A 24,444-nucleotide genomic window follows, 5' to 3' on the forward strand; every position below is an offset into this window, starting at 1 on the left:
GAGAGAGGAAAAATGGAGAAATAAGATACAGAGGGAAGAATTGCTGGCAAATGGGATCTAGTGCACATGTGGAGGAATTAGCTTTAGATAAAAACACAGATGGCTCACTAAAGACAGAGTCCACAGGTGCGAATGCTGTAAAGATATGAAGAGGGGAATTGAGAAATACTTTTCTGATAGCTTCAATTTTTTTTTTTTTTTTTTTTTTCTTTTTGAGACAGAGTCTTGCTCTGTCCCCCAGGCTGAAGTGCAGTGGCACCATCTCAGCTCACTGTAACCTCTGCCTCCTGGGTTCAAGCAGTTTTCCTGCCTCAGCCTCCCGAGTAGCTGGGATTACAGGCACAGGCCACCATGCCCAGCTAATTTTTGTATTTTTAGTAGAGGGGCTTCATCATCATGGCCAGGCTGGTCTCGAACTTCTGACCTCATGATCCACCCACCTTGGCCTCCCAAAGTGCTGGCATTACAGGCTTGAGCCGCCGAGCCAGGCCCTGATAGCTTCAATTTTTTCAGTGACAGGAGAAGAAGTTTCTCCATTGAGACCAACGATGGAGGAAAGCACTGAAAGTTTACAGAGAGGAGACAAGGGAAGGCGTCCATTGAGGACAGCGGGAAAAGGAGTAGACTGGGGAAGCACAGTGGGACCACCAGGCCACTTTATGGGATGTTTGAGGTTCACACGCATCAAGCATTTCACCAACCGCATTTAGCTGCTCTGGTGCAGCCGGGAATAGGTGGAAACTTGGATTAATTAGCACTGTGATTTGCCAAGTGAGATAAAAGCAAGAGAGTTAAGGATGACTGCATGGGAGTGACTGTAATGACAGTGGAATTTAAACTAGATAAGGAGCAAAAAGGAAATGAAGAAGATGAAAATGAGTGCAAAGCAAGTAGAATCATAGGGATGGTCTTTCAGTAGGTTTTGAGGATTTCTGAAGCCCGAGACGTAAAAGGAATGTGCAGGAAGGAAAGGAGATAGTCGTAAACGAAGTAAAGGAAATTTGAAATAAGAGGTCTGTGTTTTTCAGTAATGGCAAGTTAGGGTAGTTGAGACAGGTGGAAGACAAAATCTTTTTTTTTTTTTTTCTTTTTTTGGAGACAGAGTCTCATTTTGTCATCCAAGCTGGAGTGCAGAGGCGTGATCTAGGCTCACTGCAACCTCTCGGATTCAAGGGATTTTCCTGTCTCAGCCTCTCGGAAGAGAACATCTTCATAGGAGAGGAGCTCTAGGAACTGAGAATGCAGGAAATTAGAAGAAATATAAATTAATAGCCAAGAATTTAGACAGGACTGGGGAGCCAGGAACAAACAATTGAGATGTTGGGCTTTTGATGGAGTTGCCACGGATGACAGCGTAGTGAGAAATGAGATTTAAAAATGGAGGATTGTTCGAGGAGGGAGGAGAGCTGATCTGAAAGCCACCAAGGAGGACAAATGGAACACCTACCCCCACTGCAGACTGGAAGGTAAGAAGGCTGCGAGAGAGAAACAGACAAAAAAACTCATGCCTTGAGAGTGCTTCGGGAGAAGCCATTTCCTCAAGGAAGAACATTGGAGGGAGGGGGGGAGGGATAGCATTGGGAGATATACCTAATGCTAGATGACGAGTTAGTGGGTGCAGCGCACCAGCATGGCACATGTATACATATGTAACTTACCTGCACATTGTGCACATGTACCATAAAACCTAAAGTATAATAATAATAATAATAATAATAAAATTAAAAAATGAAAAATAAAAAAGAAAAAATATATATAATATAATTACTATTGTCAATGGAACTGTTGACTCTTGGAAGATAGGACAGGTTTGTAATTTTTGTTTCTCCTGCAGCATCTGGCATAATGTGTTGCACCTAGTAGGAAATGTTTGTTAACTGGATTACATTTTATTGCACTATCACTTCACTTCTGCTGTTTAAACAATAGCTGGTTACATTGGACTCAAACTCACAAGGCAAAACTATAATATAATGGGTATTTTATTTCACTCTATTGGAAATATTTAGTAACCACTGAAGTTGCAAAAGGAAGATGAAAATATGGCTGTAAGGAATTTATGGTTAATAACATTGCTGGAAGGATTAAAATGACAATGTGAGACTAAATACTTTGCAAAGAAGGCTATCTCAAAAATTTTGTAGGTGGTAGGTAAATGAGGTGGAGATAAAGACTGATAGAGAACAAATTATACTATGATACATACAATAAGTTAAAACTTGAACTACAGTTATAGAAATCCTAAGGGTAGCATTCACAAGGCATAAGATCAAGCAGTAATCCTGATGAATTTGCAAAGACAAATAGAGCTAAGAGTAAACTTCCTCATTTTTGCCCATGATCTTCCTCCTTAAATACTCTTACTAAGTGAATTGCATAAATCTATATATTTTTGTGAGATATCAATGAGAAATATTTAAGTACATATAATGACATTTTTTCTTTTTTCTGTACCCTAGGAAAATTGGATTGAAAATTGATAAATCCATTTCCATTCATTAGATGGAGTCTTAGTCCTTTTAGTCTGCTACATTAAAAAAATACCATAAACTGGATGGCTTATAAACAATAGAAATTTTGTCACAGTTCTGGAGGCTGGGAATTCCAAGATTGAGATTTTAGCAAATTTGGTGTCTAGTGAGGGCCTGCTTTCTGGTTAATAGATGGCACCATCTCCTTGTGTCCATGTGGTGGAAGGGGCAAACAAGCTCCCTTGGGCCTATTAAAATAGGAGCACCAGTCCCAAAAGGCCCTGCTTCCTAATTCCATCGCCTGAGGGTTTAAGATGTCAACATGAAAATTTTAGGGAGACACAAGCATTGAGCCCAGAGCAAATGGTATCTTCAGTGGTAGCTCTTACTGAATGGTAGAGTGAAAGAGAGGCAAAAACAGAAACATAATAAAAAGGCATTCATATGTAGACTTAGGAAAGCATGAGAAAATAGAGAATATTTTAGTTCTTTCCTGCCTCTTTGATTTTTTTAAGGTTTGTTAATAGGATTGATCAATCATTCCAGACATAAAACATCACTATTGTAAATATTTTTGGAGTATCTTTTTATTCTTTTTTTTATATATACACATTTCTAACAAAATTGGAATCATAACACTCATACTGGTTTTGTATGTATCTTAACATTTAACAACTATTTTTCTCTTTTCTAAATATTTACATCATATGATTTTAGTGGCTAAATATAGTTATGAATTTTAACTGTTTTCTATTATTGAGTGTTAAATTTGTTTCCAGTAATGGATATTTATGGTTTTTCCCTAAAATAATTTTCTGGAAGTATATGCCTTTAAATAGATATTTTTAAATTATATGCCAGAAAATTTTAAAAGATTAAAATGTGAAATTCTTTTTAGCTCAAGGGGAGATTTTTTTTTCGAGTGTACCTAATGGTAAAGAATTGAGTGAATCTACCCATCAGTTCATTGCACATTATCATCATTAGTATTAAGAAGAAGCCAATCTATCCTTTTGGTAGTCTTCATCCAAAATTTCAATTTCACTTTTCTCCTCCATAGAAAACAATTCTTCTGGTTTGATATATGCTTTGAATACATATGCAGTGTTTAAAAATAATCTCTATTTTATATCTTGCTGGTCATTTATTAATTTCATTTAATCTGCTATTTATTTCATATAAATTGTGTCTAAGAAATATTTCATATTCATTTGCTGTTCAAGCAATTGTGCTTATATCTATGCATGTTTATGTATGTCCATCTGGTTTATTGGTTCTAACTGAATTCTGGAGTTCATAATGTATACCCTCCACATTTTAATCTTAATTTATTTAATAATAAGCACTTTGTTGCCCTCCAAAGCACCAGCACCAAAAACAGTGCTCATGTATTCTCAGACATGCTCCACCTTCTTACTATGATAGTCAATGCCCACAACAGTCATGAATCTCATTGAGAATTTCTATGGGATATAAAACCTATAAATTGGTAGAGTAGGTCATTGGGTACTTGCATTCTTAATTTGACTAAATATTACCAGATTGCTTTTCAGAAAATCTTCACCAGTTTATAAGACCACAAGCAATGTCTAAGAATTTGTTTCCTAGTGGATGATATTTTAATATCCTGTTGTTTTATGGTTTTGTTTTGGCAGTAAAGAATAAGATTTATGTTAAATTTGTTTCCTATATAAAATGAAGAGAAGATTTGTTGTTCCCCAAGGAATTCTAGCTCTGTAAGATTAATTTTAATGCTTAGATTGATTTAAGCCTTGCTTCACTGGGGGTAATGAAGATATCCATGTAATTACTAAAGATGTAGGCTAAATCTATTCATATTTTAAGAACATAATTTAAAAAATTGTTCAGCACACTTCATTGTCTGTTGCCTTTGGTAATTTTTTTTTTTTGAGACACACAAACACACAGAAAAATGATGAGACCCGTAGTTAAGAGAAGCGGTAAATAGAATCCAGCATTAAGAAAACTCAGAGGTTATAACTGACAGAAAAGGACTTTAATGTAGCTATCATAAATATATTGAAGCACAAAACAAATAACCTGCTATGATTATAATGAATGAATAGATATGAAATGTCATCTGAAAAATAGAAACTATAAAGAATCATCAAATAATAGTTCTAGAACTGAAAATTGCAACACACAAATAAAACACTCATTTGATGAGATTAACTGCAGATTGAAGAGAGCCTAAGAGAGGGGCAGGGAATGTGAAGATAAATTAGTAGAAATTATCTAATATGAAGGACAAAAAGAAAACAACTAAAAATATGAACAGAGTCTGCAAACTGTGGATATTTTCAAATAAATGAAAGCATTAAAGGAATGCTATAGTGAGTTATGATCATGCCACCACACTCCAGCCTGGATGACAAAGTAAGGCCATCTCTATAAAAAAGAGTGCTACAGGTAGGTTTTCAGGCTGAATTAAAAAATGACTCCGGATGGGTATTCAAATCCACAGGAAGAAATGAAAAGTATTACTAATAGTGAAAACATGAATATTGTTTCTTTTTTCCTCTTTTCTTTCTTTCCTTTTCCTTTCCTTCTTTTTCTTTTCTTTCCTTTTTTTTTTTTTTTTTTTTTTGAGGTAGGGTCCCACTCTGTTGCCCAAGCTGGAGTGCTTTGGCACCATCAGGTCTCACTGCAGCTTTGACCTCCTAGGCTCAAGCAATCCTCCCGCTTTGGCCCCCCAAAGTGTTGGGATTACAGGCATGAGCCACCACACCTGGCTCAAATATGCATGTTTAGCAAATATCTTTTATACTTCTTTTACTTTAAAAAAAAGTCAATTTAGTATAAAAATAAAAACATAATATTGTGTAATGGGTTTGTAACATATACAAATAAAAAAGATGACAATAATAGCATGAACAATTGTAAATGCAGATACGCTGGTTCAATGTTCTTACTTTTTTTTTTTTTTCTTTTTTTTTGGTGGAGTTTCCCTCTGTTGCCAGGGCTGGAGTGCAGTGGCACGGTCTCAGCTCACTGCAAGCTCCACCTCCCAGGTTCACGCCATTCTCCTGCCTTAGCCTCCCGAGTAGCTGGGACTACAGGTGACTGCCACCACGCCCGGCTAATTTTTTTGTATTTTTATTAGAGATGGGGTTTCACCATGTTAGCCAGGATGGTCTCGATCTCCTGACCTCGTGATCCATCCGCCTCAGCCTCCCAAAATGCTGGGCTTACAGGCGTGAGCCACCGTGCCTGGCCTCAATGTTCTTACATTTTTTATGAAGTAGCATAACAATACAACTATGAGTTCTTACTAAAAAGCCATTAGAAGAATTAAAATAGAATACAAAAATATTTGGTTAGCTAAAAGTGGCAGAAGAGGAAGAACACAGGACTAAAAAACAAATAGGACAAATAGAACACAATAGCAAAACAGTTAACCTAAACCAAACCAATGATTATGTTAAATGGTTAAATGCAAATAGAATATACATTACAATTAAAAGGCCAGATTGTCAGACTGTATATAAAGCAAAACCAAATGGTGAGCTTTGTTTAGAAGGAAACAAGTAGCTTAAAAGAAAGGAGCGGAAAAATATATGCCATGGAATAGTAAGTATCAGAAAGCTAAAATAGCTCTATTATTATCAGAAAAATCAAGAAAGAAATTTCACAGTGATAATGGGGTAATTTTTGAGGGAGACATATCCATTATAGATGAGTATGCACCTAACAGAGCTTCAAAATACAAAAGCAAAATGGTTAAGATATAGGGAGAAATTAAAAGATCCAAACATGTATTTGAATATCTTACACTCCTTTTTAGTAATGATAGAAAATTAGACCAAGAATTCAGTAGGAAATCAGTGCAGGAATAAGATATCTGCACAATTCTACTAACTATCTTGGCTTAATGGAAAATAATAAATTGTAATCTATTGAATAAAATAAAAATCTGAATTTATATTATATGCAAATTAAAAAGACTAATAAGAGATAGGATATTTACACAGTCTTAAAATAGCTCCCTACAAATTACTTATTAATTATATAGGGGTAGATAGTTAATTTATGGTTGACAATTCTGGTGGTCGACATCACCTTAATGAAGAGATCAATGTTCACTTCACCATATCAGGACAAACTGATACCAAGCGCTTGCTGACATGATGCAGTGAAAAGAATACAATGTCATTTTCTGAATCAAATCATAAGGAATCATCAGAAAAAAAAACACAGTGAGAAATATTCTTTAAAATAGCTGATCTACACTTTTGAAAACTGTCAACACAAAGAAAGCAAAGGAAATCTGTGGAACTATCTTAGAGTAAAGGAGTCCGAAGAGACATGAGCATGATATGCAGTGTGATCCTGGATTGGATCCTAAACTGTAGAAAATAGCTCTGTAAGGCATTATAAGACAATTGATAAATTTGAAATATGATCTGTGGTTTTATACTATTGTTTCTGTGTTTCATTTCCCAATTTGGTTAATTTTTATCTGATCATATAAGGAGAATGCCTATGTTCTTAGGAAATATTGTTAATAATTTCATCTTCTCTCTTTGAACTCCAAACCCCTAAAATAACTGATATTTATACTTTGGTATTTATCATTCCACATATTTTACTGGGTCAGTGCAAAAACACATTGGCATACATGTACATATTTTTTTTTAATAAAAGTGGCACTAGACAATACACATCTGTTGGAAATTATCTTTTTCTTTTTTACCTTTAAAACATATATTGGGCATCACTTCAGATAAAAAACAATATAAATCTTTATTTTTAATCATAGTATAATATTACATAGGCTGAGTAAACCTTAATTTATTCAAGTGGTGCATTCTTAATGGAATTCAGTTTGTTTTCTAGATTTTTGCTATTATAAACAATACTGTAATAAACTTCTTGTGTTCAAGTGATTTTGATTCTTTAGGGGACATTTCCCAAAGTCTATTTGGTTGATATATGTATTTTAAAATTGTCTTGTGTACTCATTTTTAATTTTATAATTAAACTTTGGCAAAAATATGTGTTACAAATAGTGAATTTTCTGCAATTATTAATTTAATAAAACAATGACAATCAAGAATTAACTTTGTATACTGAACATATTCTAAATATCCCTGGCATCAAAACCGTATAATTAGCTAAATAATATCTAATTTTCCAAAGAGAAAAAGAGAAAAAGAATACAGTTGAATGAGAAATGTTTTGGAAAAAATATTTCTTTATTCACAAATAAATGATTTTTTTTTTACTAACAATTTAACCTTCCAACCCAATCACATAGATCAATACTGAATACTAATTTTCTATAGGTAGATTATTAAATCTCATTATTTTGGCTTCTACATTGCAAACATGAACATCTGACTGGAATGTCAACTGAAATCATTTGAAAAACTATCACTTTTGTATTTCATTATCAGTTTTCACAATTTCACAATTTCTCTTCTCCATTATGAAATGTTATGGATTAAGTTCTGTCTTCCCTCAAAACTCATATGTTGACATCCTAACCCCCAAAACTTCAGAATGAGACATTATTTGGAAATGAGGTTTTTGCACATGTAAATTATAGTGAGAATGAGGTCATACTGAAGTAGGATGGGCTCCTGACTGTTGTCCTTTTTAAAAAAGGAAATCTGGCTAGAAATTCACACAGGCTTGAACATCATCTAAAGATGAAGGCAAAGAGAGGAGTGATGCTTTTATAAGCCAAGAAATGCCAGAGATTGCCAGCAAATCACCAACCAGAGGCTAAGGCATGGAACAAATTTTCCTACGGAAGGAACCAAACCTTCTGACACCTTGATCTCAGGCTTCTAGCCACCACAACTGTGAGACCATAAATTTCTGTTGTTGAAGCCACCCAGTTTGTGGTACTTTGTTATGGCAGCACTAGCCGACTAAAGCAGGAAGCAAAGAAGAAAAGATGATCTAAGTTGTTTCTCAACATTTGATTCCTAGCGCATATTAGCATTCAGCATACTTAAACTAGAAAATATCAAGTACCATTTTAAACTTTTTCTAATATAATTTAGATGCATCTGCTTTATATTTGCACTTTATCTAGTATCATCAATTTGGATTGTAGAATCCCAAATAGTTTCACAGAAACTACAGAACTGAGTCTTAAAATAAACGTTTTGGCTATTAAATCACACATGGTCACCAGAAAGCTTACTGCAATTTTCTACCCTACCGCAAAAAATGAAATTGGTTGTTTTTTCCATGCTGTTATAATTGTGGAAGGGAAATGAGGTAACACGATTTATAAAAATGGTTTTTTATAGGTATTATTTTTTAAGTTGCCTTTAGTATTATTTTTTCTTTCCTTCAGAACATTTACTCTTTTTGTTGCTGTTTGTATTGTTTTTAGATTTTAGTAGCATAGTGTAAAGGTTTTGGAATGGCTTGTAGCATTTTAGTATATAATGGGGCACAAAACAGGTTGTCCTCCATCTATTTAACTCAGGATCTTTTTTTGTTTTCTTGTGTTTTGTTTTTTTGAGTTGGAGTCTCGCTCTGTTGCCCAGGCTGGAGTGCAGTAGCTAGATCTTGGCTCACTGCAAGCTCCGTCTCCCGGTTTCACGCCATTCTCCTGCCTCAGCCTCCGATTAGCTGGGACTACAGGCGCACACCGCCATGCCCAGCTAATTTTCTGTATTTTTGTAGGGACGGGGTTTCACCGTGTTAGCCAGGATGGTCTCAATCTCCTGATCTCGTGATCCGCCCGCCTTGGCCTCCCAAAGTGCTGGGATTACAGGCGTGAGCCACCACACCCGGCCCACTCAGGATCATTTTTATCTATAAGGCTCACATGCGAAAAGGATATGTTTTAGGCAAATGCTTTATAATAAACAACTCTGAGAATTTTCTAGGACCTGAGCTTTCATGAACACTGATGGTGATAATTTGTGATGACTTGGTAGACACAGAGAGAGGAACATGTTCATAACAAGAAGATAAATAATTGGAGAAATGATTTTCCTTTTTTTTTTTGACATTTCCATAAAATCAGATCTGAGCTTTATTGTGGTAAGAACTGACATTGTTGGGGTGGGGGGGAAAATAGCTTTCCTATCCCCATCTATATCTCTTTAAGATAGCAAAGGAGAACAATAACACAAATGACATCTCCAAATTATTTCTAAATTTCTTGGCATACATTTAATTTTCTTCACTTTCACTAATAAAGTTAATTTTTAAGCTTTCTTCCCTAGTTTATTTTCCAGAAGAGACTTTTCATGAACAATGTGAAAAACAAATTATAGTAGAACTAATATGCAAAATGCAACCTGAATTGATTCATTTCAAACGCAAATGTGTAGTTAAATATTTTCTCTTATTGATTCTCATTTAATTATGAAGTGTTGTTTTAATATTTTGTAGCCTAAAGACTTTAGAGTATATCATATTACTATTTAACTGTTAGAAACACTGTACTGCACTGTGCTTGAATTTAAGCATTTTAAGAGTTTTTTTATAATTGTTTTGCTAGAATAATTTTTCAATGGAAATATATCAGAGGAATATAAAAATTATTCTATGGATTGACTCATAATTAGACCTTTCGTGTATTTTAAGGTCAATACATAAAGTAAAACAGGAACCATTTTTAGAACATAAAAAAGGCTCAATAATCTATAGTCAAAAATGGTCTTTATAAAAGCATAGAATACTGACTTTTTATGTTTTAACTGCATCAATAACAGCAACAGCATTATCAAATCATAGGTCATGTTTTTAAACTTGCTGGCCATGTTTTAAACTTTGCCAGTTCTCAAAGATGGTGTTTAATGTAGTAGAACTTATATTGAAATTATGTTGCACACACTACTTTATATTGGTTGTTAACAAATCTCTTCATATGGTATTGCTCCTCCCATGATGTGAGCAGTTTGCATGAAGATTCATCTTTGCATGCTCCATCAAACTCAGCACACAGCCATCCGTATGTTAGGCCCTCAGGAAGTACTCATAGAATAGAATGTTTCTCGGATGGAAACAACTGTGAACAAATTCTTAAGAGATCGGAGTTTTCAGTCTGGTTCTCCCCCGGTGAATTTCCTGTCCTTGTTTTGTTCACAATATCTCTAGTTTGTAACCCAAAAAATCTGAGACTGGTCTCAATCAATTTAGAAAGTTTATTTTGCCAAGGTTAAGGATGTGCCGGTGACACAGCCTCAGGAGGTCCTGATGACATGTACCCAAGGTGGTTGGGTTCAGCTCGCTTTCATACATTTTAGAGAGACATGAGACATCAATCAATATATGTAAGATGTACATTGGTTTGGTCACAGGTAGATAAAAGGCAATTCTTTTTGACAAGTCTTTTGCGTTCTCTTGAGTCTCTGATTAGCTTTTCACTGAATACACAATTTACATATGAGAGGAGGGTAGAGGAATAGTCATTTACGCCTTAGCCTGGCTTAGTGAATCTGCATTTTTAAGTAAACAATAAGGTAGAGGAAGCAATCAGATATGTATTTGTCTCAGGTGAGCAGAGAGATGACTTTCTGCCCTGCACCTGTGAAGATGAGCTATCAGTTTACATTGCCAGGGTGAAATCCAACAGAACTGGAATTCCACCCTGAAATTTCCTCAAGGTCTTTCCCCTATTCCTTGTGTGCAAATTCCTTGTGGGCGAATTGTCAGGCAGGCATGTAGCTTTCTTAGCTATCTTTTTTAGGAATAAAATAGGAGGCAGGTTTGCCTGACGCAGTTCCTAGCTTGACTTTTCCTTTTGGCTTAGAGATTTGGGGGTCCCGAGATTTATTTTCCTTTCACAGGTTCCATAGCTGAAAAAAACAGAAGAGTGTACTAAATAGTTTTAAGCTACTTTCAAGTCTGAAATGTGATTTGTGAGTAGTCCTCTTTTGTACTGCTTCTGGAAGTCTTTCTGTATAGACTGTTTCTTGCAAGCTTTCCTATTGCTTCGAATATGCATATCTTCAAACAGAGGAATGGATTCTGTGTATTTTTAAAAATATTTTATAATTGTCTGTATTTAGGCTCTCCTGTGGAGAGCTGGTACTAAAAGTATAAGCTTTTATTCTCAGCCTAGCATTTGTGTAATCTATAAGTATATATAAATGTCAGTTTCCTTGAAAAACTAATTTGTCAGTTCCTACTTTATTTTTTTAATTAATGAAAGTTTTCTCTAACTTGTTGCCAGGAGAATTTGGTATTTCAGATGTCAACTTTTCTGAAAATAGTTTTGTTCCTTTATCATGGACTTCAGCAGTTGTTTTCAATACTCAAACTGACAGGGAGAAGGATAACAGTCTCAGCTGTGCTCCCACAGCTGGTAATTGAATGTTTCTAGCTGGCCTTGTGATGAGCAGGGCAGCTGATCTCTGCAGCCAAAGGATGCCGAGAGCTGGAAACACAACCACCAGTTTCTCTACATGCTGACAAAACAATAACGACGCGTTCTAGGCTGGTGAAGATAGAGACTGCTTTGCAGAAATAGTATGCCTTGAGTACTTTTCATTTCAGTTTTAGTTATAAAATATGTGTGAAAATTATTGGAACGATTAGTTTGCTATTTAAAAATATGGTCACATTGAATCATACAAGAATTCTATCAATCAACATCATCTATCTATCTATCATCTATCTAGAATCTTCATCAGGACCTCTGAATGTAACTGGTTTTCTAGAGATAAGTGGGTCTAATTCCCTTAGTTTTCTGCACAGACTGCTTAAACAGAAGTCAGGAAAATTGTCCTTGATTACCTCTGAGAGAAATGGTGCATGAAGGAAGGACAGGTAGAATGAGAAGGAGAGAAAAGGAAGATAGCCAAGAAAGAAGGGAGAGATTTAAAACCATTAAGAATATGTGGTAAGAATGATGGAAGGATGTATTAACTGGTTGTTTCATTAATGTTCAGGCACAAATTTTATTCCTCATTCTTAAAGAACTAAATAAGATAAACTGCAAGAAACTATCATTTTCTGGAAATTTCCTATATCCTTATGTATGTCTTACATACATCCATATGTATATGGATGTATACATCTATTTATATGTCTTACAACATTATCCATTTATATGTCTTACAACATTCTTAGGTAAGTTTTTTTTCATCTGCATGATGTTTGCAATTGTGCCTCTTAACAAATGCACCTATAGCTCAGTAACAGCAATTCTGACACAGCTCAAAATAAAGATTTGTTATTATTTCAGCAAGCAAAGTAGATATTCATCATAAGATTTTTAGTAATTTAGGACTGAATGATTTACTTTAGAACTATGTTTAACTCCCCTCCCACTCCAACAAAAGAACATTTTAATGGCATTATATTGCTTTCAATAAAACTTTTGGAGGTAAGGAAAAGATATCCTTAATCTCTGTCCTCAGAAAGTGAGCTCACTGACCTAGACTCCTGGGTATTAAAGAAGGCTGAATGTACATATCGTACAAATCTGGTCAGAGAGAAAAATCCAGCGTGGTTTGGGATTACTCAATTACAAAGGATTGGGTGTCATTGTAGGTATTGAAAGAGGGATCATGATTATTCCATTAACCCTAACAATTACCTTTGGAAAAAAGTATCAAGGCAAAGAAAAGAATAAGCAGAAGCTTCAGTTTGTTGTTTCAGAATTGTTGACTTTAAAAGAACACAAATACATTAAATAAACAAACAAACAAACATGGAACCAAAGAAAACTTTCAATACACCCTTAAGACATCTGTCACAGGGTATTCGTATTATGATTCGGTACTTATTCCCATAGTGATTTTCATTCTTAGGTTAAAATTTAAATGAGTATCATCCCCTCCCCTTAGTTTATTCTTTTTTTTTTTTTGAGAAGGAGTCTCACTCTGTCACCCAGGCTGGAGTGCAGTGATGCGATCTCGGCTCACTGCAAGCTCTGCCTCCACGGTTCACACCATTCTCCTGCCTCAGCCTCCCGAGTAGCTGGGACTACAGGCGCCCACCACCACGCCCAGCTAATTTTTTGTATTTTTTAGTAGAGACGGGGTTTCATCGTGTTAGCCAGGATGGTCTAGATCTCCTGACCTCGTGATCCGCCCACCTCGGCCTTCCAAAGTGCTGGGATTACAGGCATGAGCCACTGCACCTGGCCAGTTTATTCTTATAAAGATACCAAACTCAGCCGTCTACACAGTATAGGAAATATAGTGGTCATTGAGAAGTCAGCTCCCTGCAGATGTAAGCACCCTTTCTTACCGTGGCTCCTCTTTCAGCACAAGGCACCTAAAACAATACTTTGCAAGCAATATAGACTCTTGTATGACTAATGTTAGAAATTATTTTATATTTTAAGTTAAAACAAAACTGCTTATCATTCTGACCCTCAGGTTCTTGCTTTACTTGCTGAACCCTCAGAAGATAGTTCTAATCGCTATTCTTCCAGATAACTGTGCTAAAACCATTTGAAGGCAGTGGTCCTTTATTTTCATGTAAAATCCACTCATATGGATAAGGCATCCCTATTTCCTTTCATCACTCCCTATAACGGAATTTTCCAAATTGTCACTGTCTCCATCCAGAGAACAGCTCATTGAGCAAGTAGGACTCTCAGTAATAGAGCTGCCATGTATTTTAAACCTATGAATTTATTAATAAAACCTACAATAGCATTTTCTTTTCAAAGATCTTCATTACAGTAATTTATTTTAAGCCCCAAATTAAATATCTCTAGTTATTTGTCACAAGCCCCACTCTTAGACTGCTTTTTCCCTCTGTGACTTTTTTGTGGCCTAAATTTAGAGCTGTATGTTCCTCCATGCGTTTCTCTCTAATTTCATCTATTTTGTTTTAGTCTATCATTTCAAGCTGTTTGTTTAGTGATGGCAAATCTGCAATTTACTTCCTACAACGTTTTAAAGTAAAAATTGCAAACCTTCCTGTGAATTAGCAGTAGGAGATCATTATCCTTGATTTCTTTGGCCCTTTATAGAGATTAGCGCACTGTTGATAACAGCAAGTGTCAGGAAACATGAAAAAATATGATTTAATTATTGAAACTGTTTGGATAAAAATGAAAAGTTCCCTGTACAATGTCATAATTGAATCCATTGATGTCCATAGATGTAATAAGAATTTTTGAGTTTTGAAGTCTTTTTCATTTTTATGAGATTTTAGAAGAATTATTATTTCTCATTATTTTTATGAGTCTTGCTGATCTGATGCCAAAAATTGAATTGTATACTGTAGAATCATGGATGGCTCTGCTGGATTCTGACTCATGCCCTAAATTAAGAAATGGCTCTGAATGTTGTCTCAAGGGTAAGTTTTGCTTCTGCATTTGAGCTACAAATTAAGAGACAGATTTTGAAAAAGATGCTGGGCCTTGAAGAACATTTTCAAGGACAGAAGGGTAAAAAGACAAGCTGTTGTTGGTAGATCAAAAATGAGATGTAAATGCTAGACTACAAAAAATTTGTCTTTCACAGGGAAAACAACTACAAACAAACAAAGCCACTAAACAACCTTTCGGATTCAGCCAGACTCCAGAAACACGTTGCACATTTTCGTTGTTTGTTTTTTTTCCGTATCTCACTTTCAGCATTAAATATATATATATATGTTTTATTGACCTGATTTTAGTCTTGCTAATTAAAGCATCTTACAAAATATCTTGATTTAGGTTCCTCAGCTTTTGTCTGATATTTCAAAAGCTATTGTGTGAGAGCAGAGGTTTTACACAGTGTTACTGGACTCAAGCATTTGTGTTTAAATCCTTTCTTCAAAGCCCACCAATTGAGACTCTGAGCAGGTTAAGCTCATCCCTGAACTTCAGTTTTCAATATGTAAGATGGGGTTTTCTGTAGGTATAAATGAAAATAATACATACGAAGCACACAACAAAGTGTCTCTTACATAGCAAGTATTAGCAAATTGCATCCTTCCTTTTTAGATTTAAGCATTCTCCAACACTCTTCTGATATTTTACCTCACTGCAGATGAATACAAGAGATTAGTTTTAAAAGACTTGTTGAAAATGGTTAGCAGTGTTACTGTAATACCAGTGAAGACTCAGTCTAGGACCCAGTTGTATTCCACCCAATTTTTATTAGTTGCTTGGTTTGCTTTGTTATTGTTGTTTGTTTGTTTGCTTTTGTTTCTTAGTGACATGAAGAAAATTAATCTGACCCCTTTAAAAGTTAGGAAAATTTTTTTATCTGATCCAGAGCTTCATTAATATTGAAATAAATTAGATACTATTTTAAAATAATTGATAGAAGAAAAAAATCTTCTCTCTGCAGGGAGGAAAATAATAGAATCAATGAAAGGGAGACGTAAAGTGCTGTGCCTAGTGATTGTCGGTATGAGCCAACCACAGATGGGAATCTCTTTGGGTAATAGAAATGACTGACTTCCTGACATCATTTAGTAGAATGAGGAGGAAGAGCTGCCTTCTAGGGTTTTAGACCAGAAGTGCCATTGATTGCCTTCAGAATGACACTTCTAAGAAATGGGTAAGAGTAAGCTAAAAGTTACATCTTTCTGAGTCTTAATCCAATCAGACTGTAATTGGTGATAGAAGCTTTTCAATTGTGACTACATGAGTTCTAGGATTAATTTTCAAGAAACTGCACTCCTTCTCCTAATGGTTTTCATCACCATAAATGCTTTCTTCTTCCCTGGATTTTCTCTCCATATCCCAGAAATAGGAACAGGCAGCAGTATGTGGACTCTGACCTCAAACCACACAGGCTTGCCCACTCCAGCTTCCCAGAAGTACCTGTCTTTGACAAAGAAGTCAGTGAAGGTCACTTTAGAACCCCAAACTTTTCTGTTCTGTAACAACGTGACTCATGCAAGACATAGAAGGACTGCACTAGATTACCATGGACGTGCTCTTAATCATTGCTGAGGTTCTCCATGGAAGAGAAATGATGTCAGTCACCTGCTAGGGAGATTTGAGTCCTTTCTGGGTCCTTTCCCTTCTTCATCATGATCCTCAGTGTGATCTTGCTAAAGTCATCCTTTCTCAACAGATGAGAGAGGGGCCAATTTAATAAATTCATTCTCAATTACCAGTAAAGCTCTGGGGTGGAAGATGCATTTATACATCATCAAGTTATTATTAAATTTAAATCATTGAGTGACATGAACAGGATGAGAATATTTTTCAAGACTAATGGAGCTCCCTGTCACCAGAGACACTCCTGAAAAGGCAGCTCTCCTGAAGTGTTAGGGTCCATCCTATAAATTTACATAAATAGAGGTTGTTTCCTGTGGTCTTTAAAAGACTCCTGTGCTGCATCAATTATATAATCTGTTAGGGAATTAAATAGTACCCTGTTGGAGAATGAGTCTACTCTGCTCTCTAGCATTTTAATGTACTGATTTATTTAACATTTTAAACCAAATAAATAGTACTCCTTAACTTTTCTGAGTCATGGGATCTTTTTTTACTAGAATCTGGTGGAAATTATAGTGTTTTTTTCTTCAGAAAAATGCACATAGATAATTTTGTAATGAATTTCACATTGTCAATGGACTCTCTCGAGTATATCCATGAGCTTCAAAAGAAACACAGCCTCAGCTATTTCAAAGACATGAAAAACTTGTGTCTAGGACAAGTACTTTTGACAAGTTTTTCTCATAGGAAACGAAGGGCTGATGTTCACCCAGACAGTGGTGCTGGCTGTTCACTGTCAACACCCATTTTAACTGTAGGGCATCCATTCTGATAGTTCTGTACCAGTGCCTTTTTATTTTTAGGTGTGTTTAATTTTGTCTTTGCATACAGGAAACACGGATGAACATGGCCAGGGAGAGAGTAAAAGGATGAAAGAACAAGGTGCCTACCATGGAGGATACAAAAGAAATTTTTCCCCGAGAACTGTAGTCCCAGGTTAGGCATGCTCCAGCAAAACTTTTTCTCAGAGTTATCCCACTTCTCCTATATGCCAGGAATCTCATTAGGCCTGAAGCATGCAGAAAGGTGCATAATTAGTCTTTGTTCAATAGATCATCTTCTGGAGGTGATGGGGCTTTACTTTAGGTCCATAGACCCCGTTTACTAAAACCAACTTGTCACACTTCACACATTTGAGTATCCTTTATTTCTAACTGGAATTGTACTTGACTAGCATTTTTGGAATAATTCTGTTGGCAGTAGTTCTTCTGAGTGAGTACTACAACAAAGTTGTATAAGTCTAACCATTTTAGAATCTACTCTAACCAGAGTGTCAACTCCAACAAGAAAACCCCTAAAAGGAAAGAAAGAGCTGCCAACTATTTGATGGTTTGACAAAGTGTGGCTGTTTTTCTGGGCTGTGATTTATTTAAATTTTGCAAGCCCTTATCATCTTGCAGGTTTTAGGCACTTTGGTGGTGATTCAGATAAGGTTAAATGAGTTGCTTCCAAAACACAAGACTGTTGGGTGGAAATACGGAAGGACTTAGTGCCAGGTTTTCTGATCTTTGAACCAGCGCTCTGCCTCAGAGTTATGGGATTCAGGAGGAATTATTTGACCTCTTTGACCTGGTTTCCTCATGGGAAACATTTTGTTGATGGTGATTTGCTTGCCTCATACAAGACATCATGGAAAAAACAGTGTTAAAAACTTTGAAAGTTCTGTTTCATTCTACACAATGATGCTAATTTCTCTTAAATTAACTTGAGCTTTTTTTTTTCTCCTTCTGCACAAGTAATTAGCACAGGATAGCTAGATTGAATGTCCAGCTCTCACATTAGGTAGAGATGTTAAACATGCACGTGTGTGTGTGCACACGTACACTCACACACACTCACACACCTCTGCCTACCATGAAGTACAACCACACTCATTTTAAAATTACATTTATTTTATTTTTTACTACATTTTTTGAGAATGTGAGGAGAAAGGTTAAGGGCTTGAACTTCCTTGTATCTCTCAGCAGTAAAACAAGGCCCCTGGGAACATGTGTGCCTGTCACAGCTGTACCCTACACCCAATGCTAGACTTAAAAAAAATGAGAATGGCTTCTTCCATCACCATTTTGACCTTCGTAAATAATACTAATGTTGATTTACAAGCTTTAAAATGGCAAAGAGGGACAATGAATATGCTAAAATCTTGCTTTATCGGTAGTTATAAATGGTGAGCATGAAAGCAACACAAATAATTAATCTGGTTTCCTATGTTTTGTCTTGGTCACTGGAAAGTCAAAAGTGGATCTTGGCCCAAATTTCTCATCTAGAGGATAGACTTGGAATAGACAATTACTATTTTTTGTATTTTTTGCTATTATTCTTTTTTGAGCTAAATGCCTATGCATTGCTAGGAAATGTCAGGCATTTTGGTCTTTATATGGTAATATTTTATTTAAAGACTTTAATTGAAATTAAAGAATATTACTTAAAGTTTTTTCCCATCTTGGTACTTTACAGTCAAAGAATGAAGGAGAAAAGAAAGAAAATGCAAAACAAACAAACAAAAAAACCCAAAAAAAACTATACAAAGTCTTCACTTAATCTGAATAAACTCAGTGTCATGGCAAATGCATGTTCTTTCCTTTTTTTTTTTGAGACAGAGTCTTGCTCTGTAGCCCAGGCTGGAGTGGAGTGGGGCGATCACAGCTCACTGAAGCCTGGAACTCATGGACTTAAGTGATCCTCCAGTCTCAGCCTCTGGAGTAGCTGGGACTACAGGCACACACCACCATGCCTGGCTAATTTTATTTTTTGTAGAGACAGTCTCACTATGTTGCGCAGACAGTGCATATGTTCTTTTCATATGTCCTTTCTTATTGAACACATAAACCAAATACAAATTTACCAGATTTCATGGACATGTAAATTTGATTTCGCTTTAACTATGAGCCATTGATTTCAGGGTACTGTGTTTTTTAGCATTTAGGTTTTCTATTATGATTTTATCTTCAGGAATTCATTGATTTACACACTATATCATAAAATACATAGAACCTATGGTCAAATATCAGAATCAATGTTCTCTGAACTGAGCAACATCGGAGAAAAACCCCAGAGCTTTACATAATGGCTCTATTGCAAATTTACAGTCTTGAAGCTCAGTTGAGCACTTTACACTGCTTATAAATTATGGAGAGTTGGGCAGAATATTTGAAATCTGGACTATCCTAGAATAGCTGGGAAGAAGTTTAAGGTTCAGTGTAGGGTGGGAGGAAGAGACAGCTGTCAAAAATTCTAGCTTGGGTAACTGAGACAGAAGATGCCAGAAGATGAGGTATTTTTAGAGGAAGGATGATGAGTCAATTTGGGACACACTGGATAGGAAGCGCTTGTTGGACATCTAGATAGAGATGACCAGTTGAGAGTTAAATATAAAATGTGAAACTCAGAGAAGTAGTCTAGGCAGCCCTCAGAAAATGAACTTGACTTAAGCCATTTGAGGAAGAAAACGAACACAGTTTAACAGTTTCATTGAGCAGGCTCCCCTGTGGGCACAAAATTAGAATGAAAATCATATGTAATTATTCCCTTATCCTGGCCTACCATCGGAGCCACTTACTGCAGTGTGAGGTCTCTGTTAGTCTGGATTCTGAGTGGACAGTGGAACTTCAGAGGAGAGCAGAGTCTGCTCAATTCCTGCTTGGGCAGGAGAGGGCACAGAGTTAGCAGCGACCTGCAACCAAAGGATAGTTTCCTCACTGTAAGGAAAATTCTGGACAATAATATTAAATGATTGCTCACAGAAAGATGGATTTAAGTGCTCTGAAAACAATAACAGCAATGCTTTGGCTTGAAAAAGAGGTAAATTCTTCCAAAATTAGAGAGATTTTTATATAGATCAAAAAATGTAGTGAGAGAAGCTATCACACCGACTGATAGTAATAACTGATATTGGGCATTGCTAGGTCTAGGCACTATGCTCAGTGCTTTATGTATATTAACTCATTTAATTCTCACTAAACCCTGTGGAGTAGGTACTGTTATCATTTTACATATGAGGAAACTGACACCCAGAGATTTTAAATATTTCACCCAGGGTTAAACAACTAGTAAGGGGCAAAGCAAAGGCTTGAGTTTAGGCAATCTGGGTTCAGAGATCATGATCTTATAATACACTTCCTGTGTTAATACAAAACAACCCACTTTGGTTTCAACATACCATATGCAAGGTTCATACCAGTACAATTTGTGCCATAAATAGAGCAAATGCTATGAAAAGGCTGATAGATAATAGGAAGCTTTAATATCTCTACTCATTTAATCCAGAGTTTTATCCCCGTCACCATGGTGAAACTATGCAGTACTATGAAAGAATGCTCATCAGTGTTTTGTTTTGTGTTTTTTTTTCCAGCTATCTCCTCTGCAGAACTCTGTGCTAATGATAGAATTTGCATACTAATGATAATTGCAACCAAGAAAGCTGTATTCTCTTTCTACTCGAGGTAATTGAATAAAGAAGTGCTGTAGGGCAATTATTGCAGTTAGTTATAGAAAATTCTCTGAAAACTAAGACCAAAACATGTACACTCAAATTCAGTATGATTGCATTTACCAACATTATTTGCTCCTTTTAAATCATAATAATAATAGACAGAATTATTGCTCTGGGTTCTTTGCTGTGTTAACCCAGTCCTCCCAATGGCTCTATTATTTAGGCTTATATTTTTCCATTTTATGGATGAGAAAAAAGAGAAGTTTAACAACGTGCCCTATAACACAGGTATGAACTTTAAAAAGGCTATTAAGAGATCATTTAGATCATAGTTCTATTCTCTTATTTTTATTCTATCTTTTGATTATTATAAAATTAATTATAAATGGTGCTAGACATATTCTGCTGTTATAATTTTACTACTTAATGGAACACTTTTACTCTACTATTTCAGTGCCCCTTTACTTGATTATGGCAAAATTCTTTGCTAATGACACCTTATTTTCTAATGACACCTTAACATGCATGACTGTGTTGTTGGGTTATTTTTTCCATGGGAGTTTCACTAATTCCATTTACTTGCCAGTCGGTGTACTTCAACATTTTTAATTTATATTAGCATTAGAAACCCATTGAAAACACAAGTCAATACTCAATTCAAAATAAGGTGACTTTACTTTCTTTAGGCATAAGAAATCCTAAAATCTGAACCACAATAAAAAACTGCAGGATTAGAAACCTAGATTCAGGACAAGACAACCAAAATCATAAAGACTCCTTTACAACTTCATAGTTTGTGCAGTCTTAGCAAATAATATTTTCATGATCAGAAAGTGTATTTAGACTTTAATGTAAGATTTTATTTTATTTTGTCTAATTCTTATTCGCCTTACAGACAAGATTATTTTATTCTTTTCTCATTGCTTTAATGTCTTTCTCGTTCGATATTTTCTGTTTTTCTGTTCAGTTATCATGACTGCCTATTTAGAAACAGACTTTTGAAGGTGTGAGTCTTAAAGTCAGAGCATAGCCAGTCCTCATATTTATTGGTAATTGACTTTTTTTTCTGGTTTTTGATAGGGTCTCACCTGTTGCCCAGGCTACAGTGCAATAGTGAGATCACAGCTCACTTCAGCCCCAAACTCCTGGGCTCAAGGGATCCTTCTGCCTCAGCCTCCTGAGTAGGTGGGACTATAGGCATGTTCCATCATGCCCCACTAATTTTCCTTTTTTATTTTTTTAGATATGGAGTCTCACTATGCTGGCCAGACTGGTCTCAAACTTCTGGGCTCAAGCAATGCTCCCACCTGCCTCGATCTCCCAAAATGCTGGAATTACAGGCATAAGCCATCACACCTGGCCAGTAATTGACTCTGAAAGTAATACACAAAGATTGGAAAGGGATCTAAGTCCTGAATTCAAATGTTAACACATGCATTTTGCTATTTCTTTATTTTTTAATTGCAGTAAGAACAAATAACATGAGATCTATCTTCTTATCAAATTTGTAAGTATATAGTAATGTTAACTACAGGCACAATGTTGTACAGCATTTGTTCTACATAATGTTCTACAGGTATCTGTAGAACTTATTCTTCTTACCTAACTGAAACTATGCCTGTTAAATGGCAAATCCCCATTTTCCTCTCACCCAGCCTCCAGCAACCACTATCCTACTTTCTGTTTCTGTCAGTTTTACTATATTAAACTCCATATATAAGTGGAATCACATAGTATTTATCCTTCTGTGACTAGCTTATTTTACTTAGCATAATGTCCTCAAGGTTCATTCATGCTTTCTTATATAGCAGGATTTGTTTTTTATGGTTGGATAAAATTCCATTATATGTTTATAAGACATTGTCTTTACACATTCATCTCTCAATGAAAATTTTGGTCATTTCCATATTACAGCTATTGTGAATAATCATACAAAGGAACAGAATAGGGAGCCCAGAAGGAAAGTCATGATTATATGGTCAACTGGTGTTTGGCAAGGGTCCAAGAATACTCAATGGGAAAAAGAGAGTCTCTTTAATTAATGATGTTTGGAAAACTGAATATCCATAGCAAAATAATAAAATTGAAGACTCCTCTCACACAATACATAAAAATCATCCCCAAGTAAAAAAATCTTCATGACATTTGTCTCAGCAATTATTTCATGGGTATGACACCAGAAGCACAAACAACAAAAGGAAAAATAGATGAGTGTGATTACATAAAACTAAAAAGTGTTGCAAAGCAAAAGAAATGACAGAGTGAAAAGTCAACCTATGAAATGGGAGAAAACAATTATAAACTATATATCTGATAAAAGATTAATTTCCAAAATATATAAGGAACAACTTAATAGTAAAAAGGCAAGTATGTCAGTTAGAAAGTGGACAAAGGACTTGAATAGACATTTCCCCCAAAATGATGTAAAAATGACTAACAGGTATGTGAAAAAGATATTCTCACTAATAGTTAAAAGATATCATCACTCGGCCGGGCGCGGTGGCTCACGCCTGTAATCCTAGCACTTTGGGAGGCTGAGGAGGGTGGATCACCAGGTCAGGAGATAAGACCATCCTGGCTAACACGGTGAAACCCCGTCTCTACTAAAAATACAAAACAATTAGCTGGGTGTGGTGGCGGGCACCTGTAGTCCCAGCTACTCAGGAGGCCGAGGCAGAAGAATGGTGTGAACCTGGGAGGTGGAGCTTGCAGTGAGGTGAGATCGCGCCACTGCACTCTAGCCTGGGTGACAGAGCGAGACTCTGTCTCGAAAAAAAAAAAAAAAAAAGATATCATCACTCAACATCATTAGTCATCAGGAAAACACAAATCAAAACCACAATGAGATATTGTTTCATACCTGTTAAAATGGCTATTATGTAATTTTTGAAAAACTGGTGTTGACAAGGATGTGGAGAAATTGGAAGACTTGTACACTGTTGATGGGAAAATCAAATGGTGCAGCCACTATGAAAAATAATTTGGAAGTTCCTCAAAAAATTAAACATAGAACTATCATATAATCCAGCAAATCCTACTTCTGTATGTTTGTACAATTGAATTAAAATCAAGATCTTGAAGAGATATATGCACTCCCATGTTTATTGCAGCATTAATTACAATAGCCAAGACATGGATTTGAAAGATATTAATACGTCAGAGAAATTGTCCAAAAGGAGCTTTGCTTGGTAAAGAAACAAAGGGAGGGGGGTGGGATTTGTGTTTCTCAAGTTACTTCAATTTCAACTATTACAGTGCTTTGAAATTTATCCAGTGGAAACATATATTAAACACAAGTATAAGAGCCAAAAAGTTTGACAGAGAGTTAACCAACTTTAACTCAAAACATCATTTTCAAATGCCTCCTCTACAGTGTACTTTCTAGTGAAGCAGATGTTTGGTTATGTGAAGAGGTCCTTTAGTGATAAACTTTTACAATAAACATGAGTAATCTATGTAATCAAATAACTGTTGAAGAGTCAGGCTTCAAATTTCATAGTATTACAAAAGTAAATGTTGATGTCCTAAATTGTACTCAGATTTTGTTCAATATGAGAGAACTTATAATGTAATGGAGAGAATTATTGGTCCTGTCTAGATGATCTGAGGAAACAAGATGGAGACTGCCACACCAGTTGGATTCT

General features: G+C 35.7%; 1 long non-coding RNA gene across 1 annotated transcript; it reads left to right on the forward strand.

Annotated features, from left to right (window-relative positions):
* Positions 1-1,004: 1,004 nt before the first annotated feature.
* Positions 1,005-22,515, forward strand: LOC129035368 (uncharacterized). Its single transcript, XR_008502176.1, has 3 exons — positions 1,005-1,466; positions 20,720-20,810; positions 22,044-22,515. It is a non-coding gene; the product is annotated as an uncharacterized LOC129035368 (long non-coding RNA).
* The last annotated feature ends 1,929 nt before the right edge of the window (positions 22,516-24,444 follow it).

This window comes from Pongo pygmaeus, chromosome 3 (genome assembly GCF_028885625.2).
Source record: "Pongo pygmaeus isolate AG05252 chromosome 3, NHGRI_mPonPyg2-v2.0_pri, whole genome shotgun sequence".
Lineage (NCBI taxonomy): Eukaryota > Metazoa > Chordata > Mammalia > Primates > Hominidae > Pongo > Pongo pygmaeus.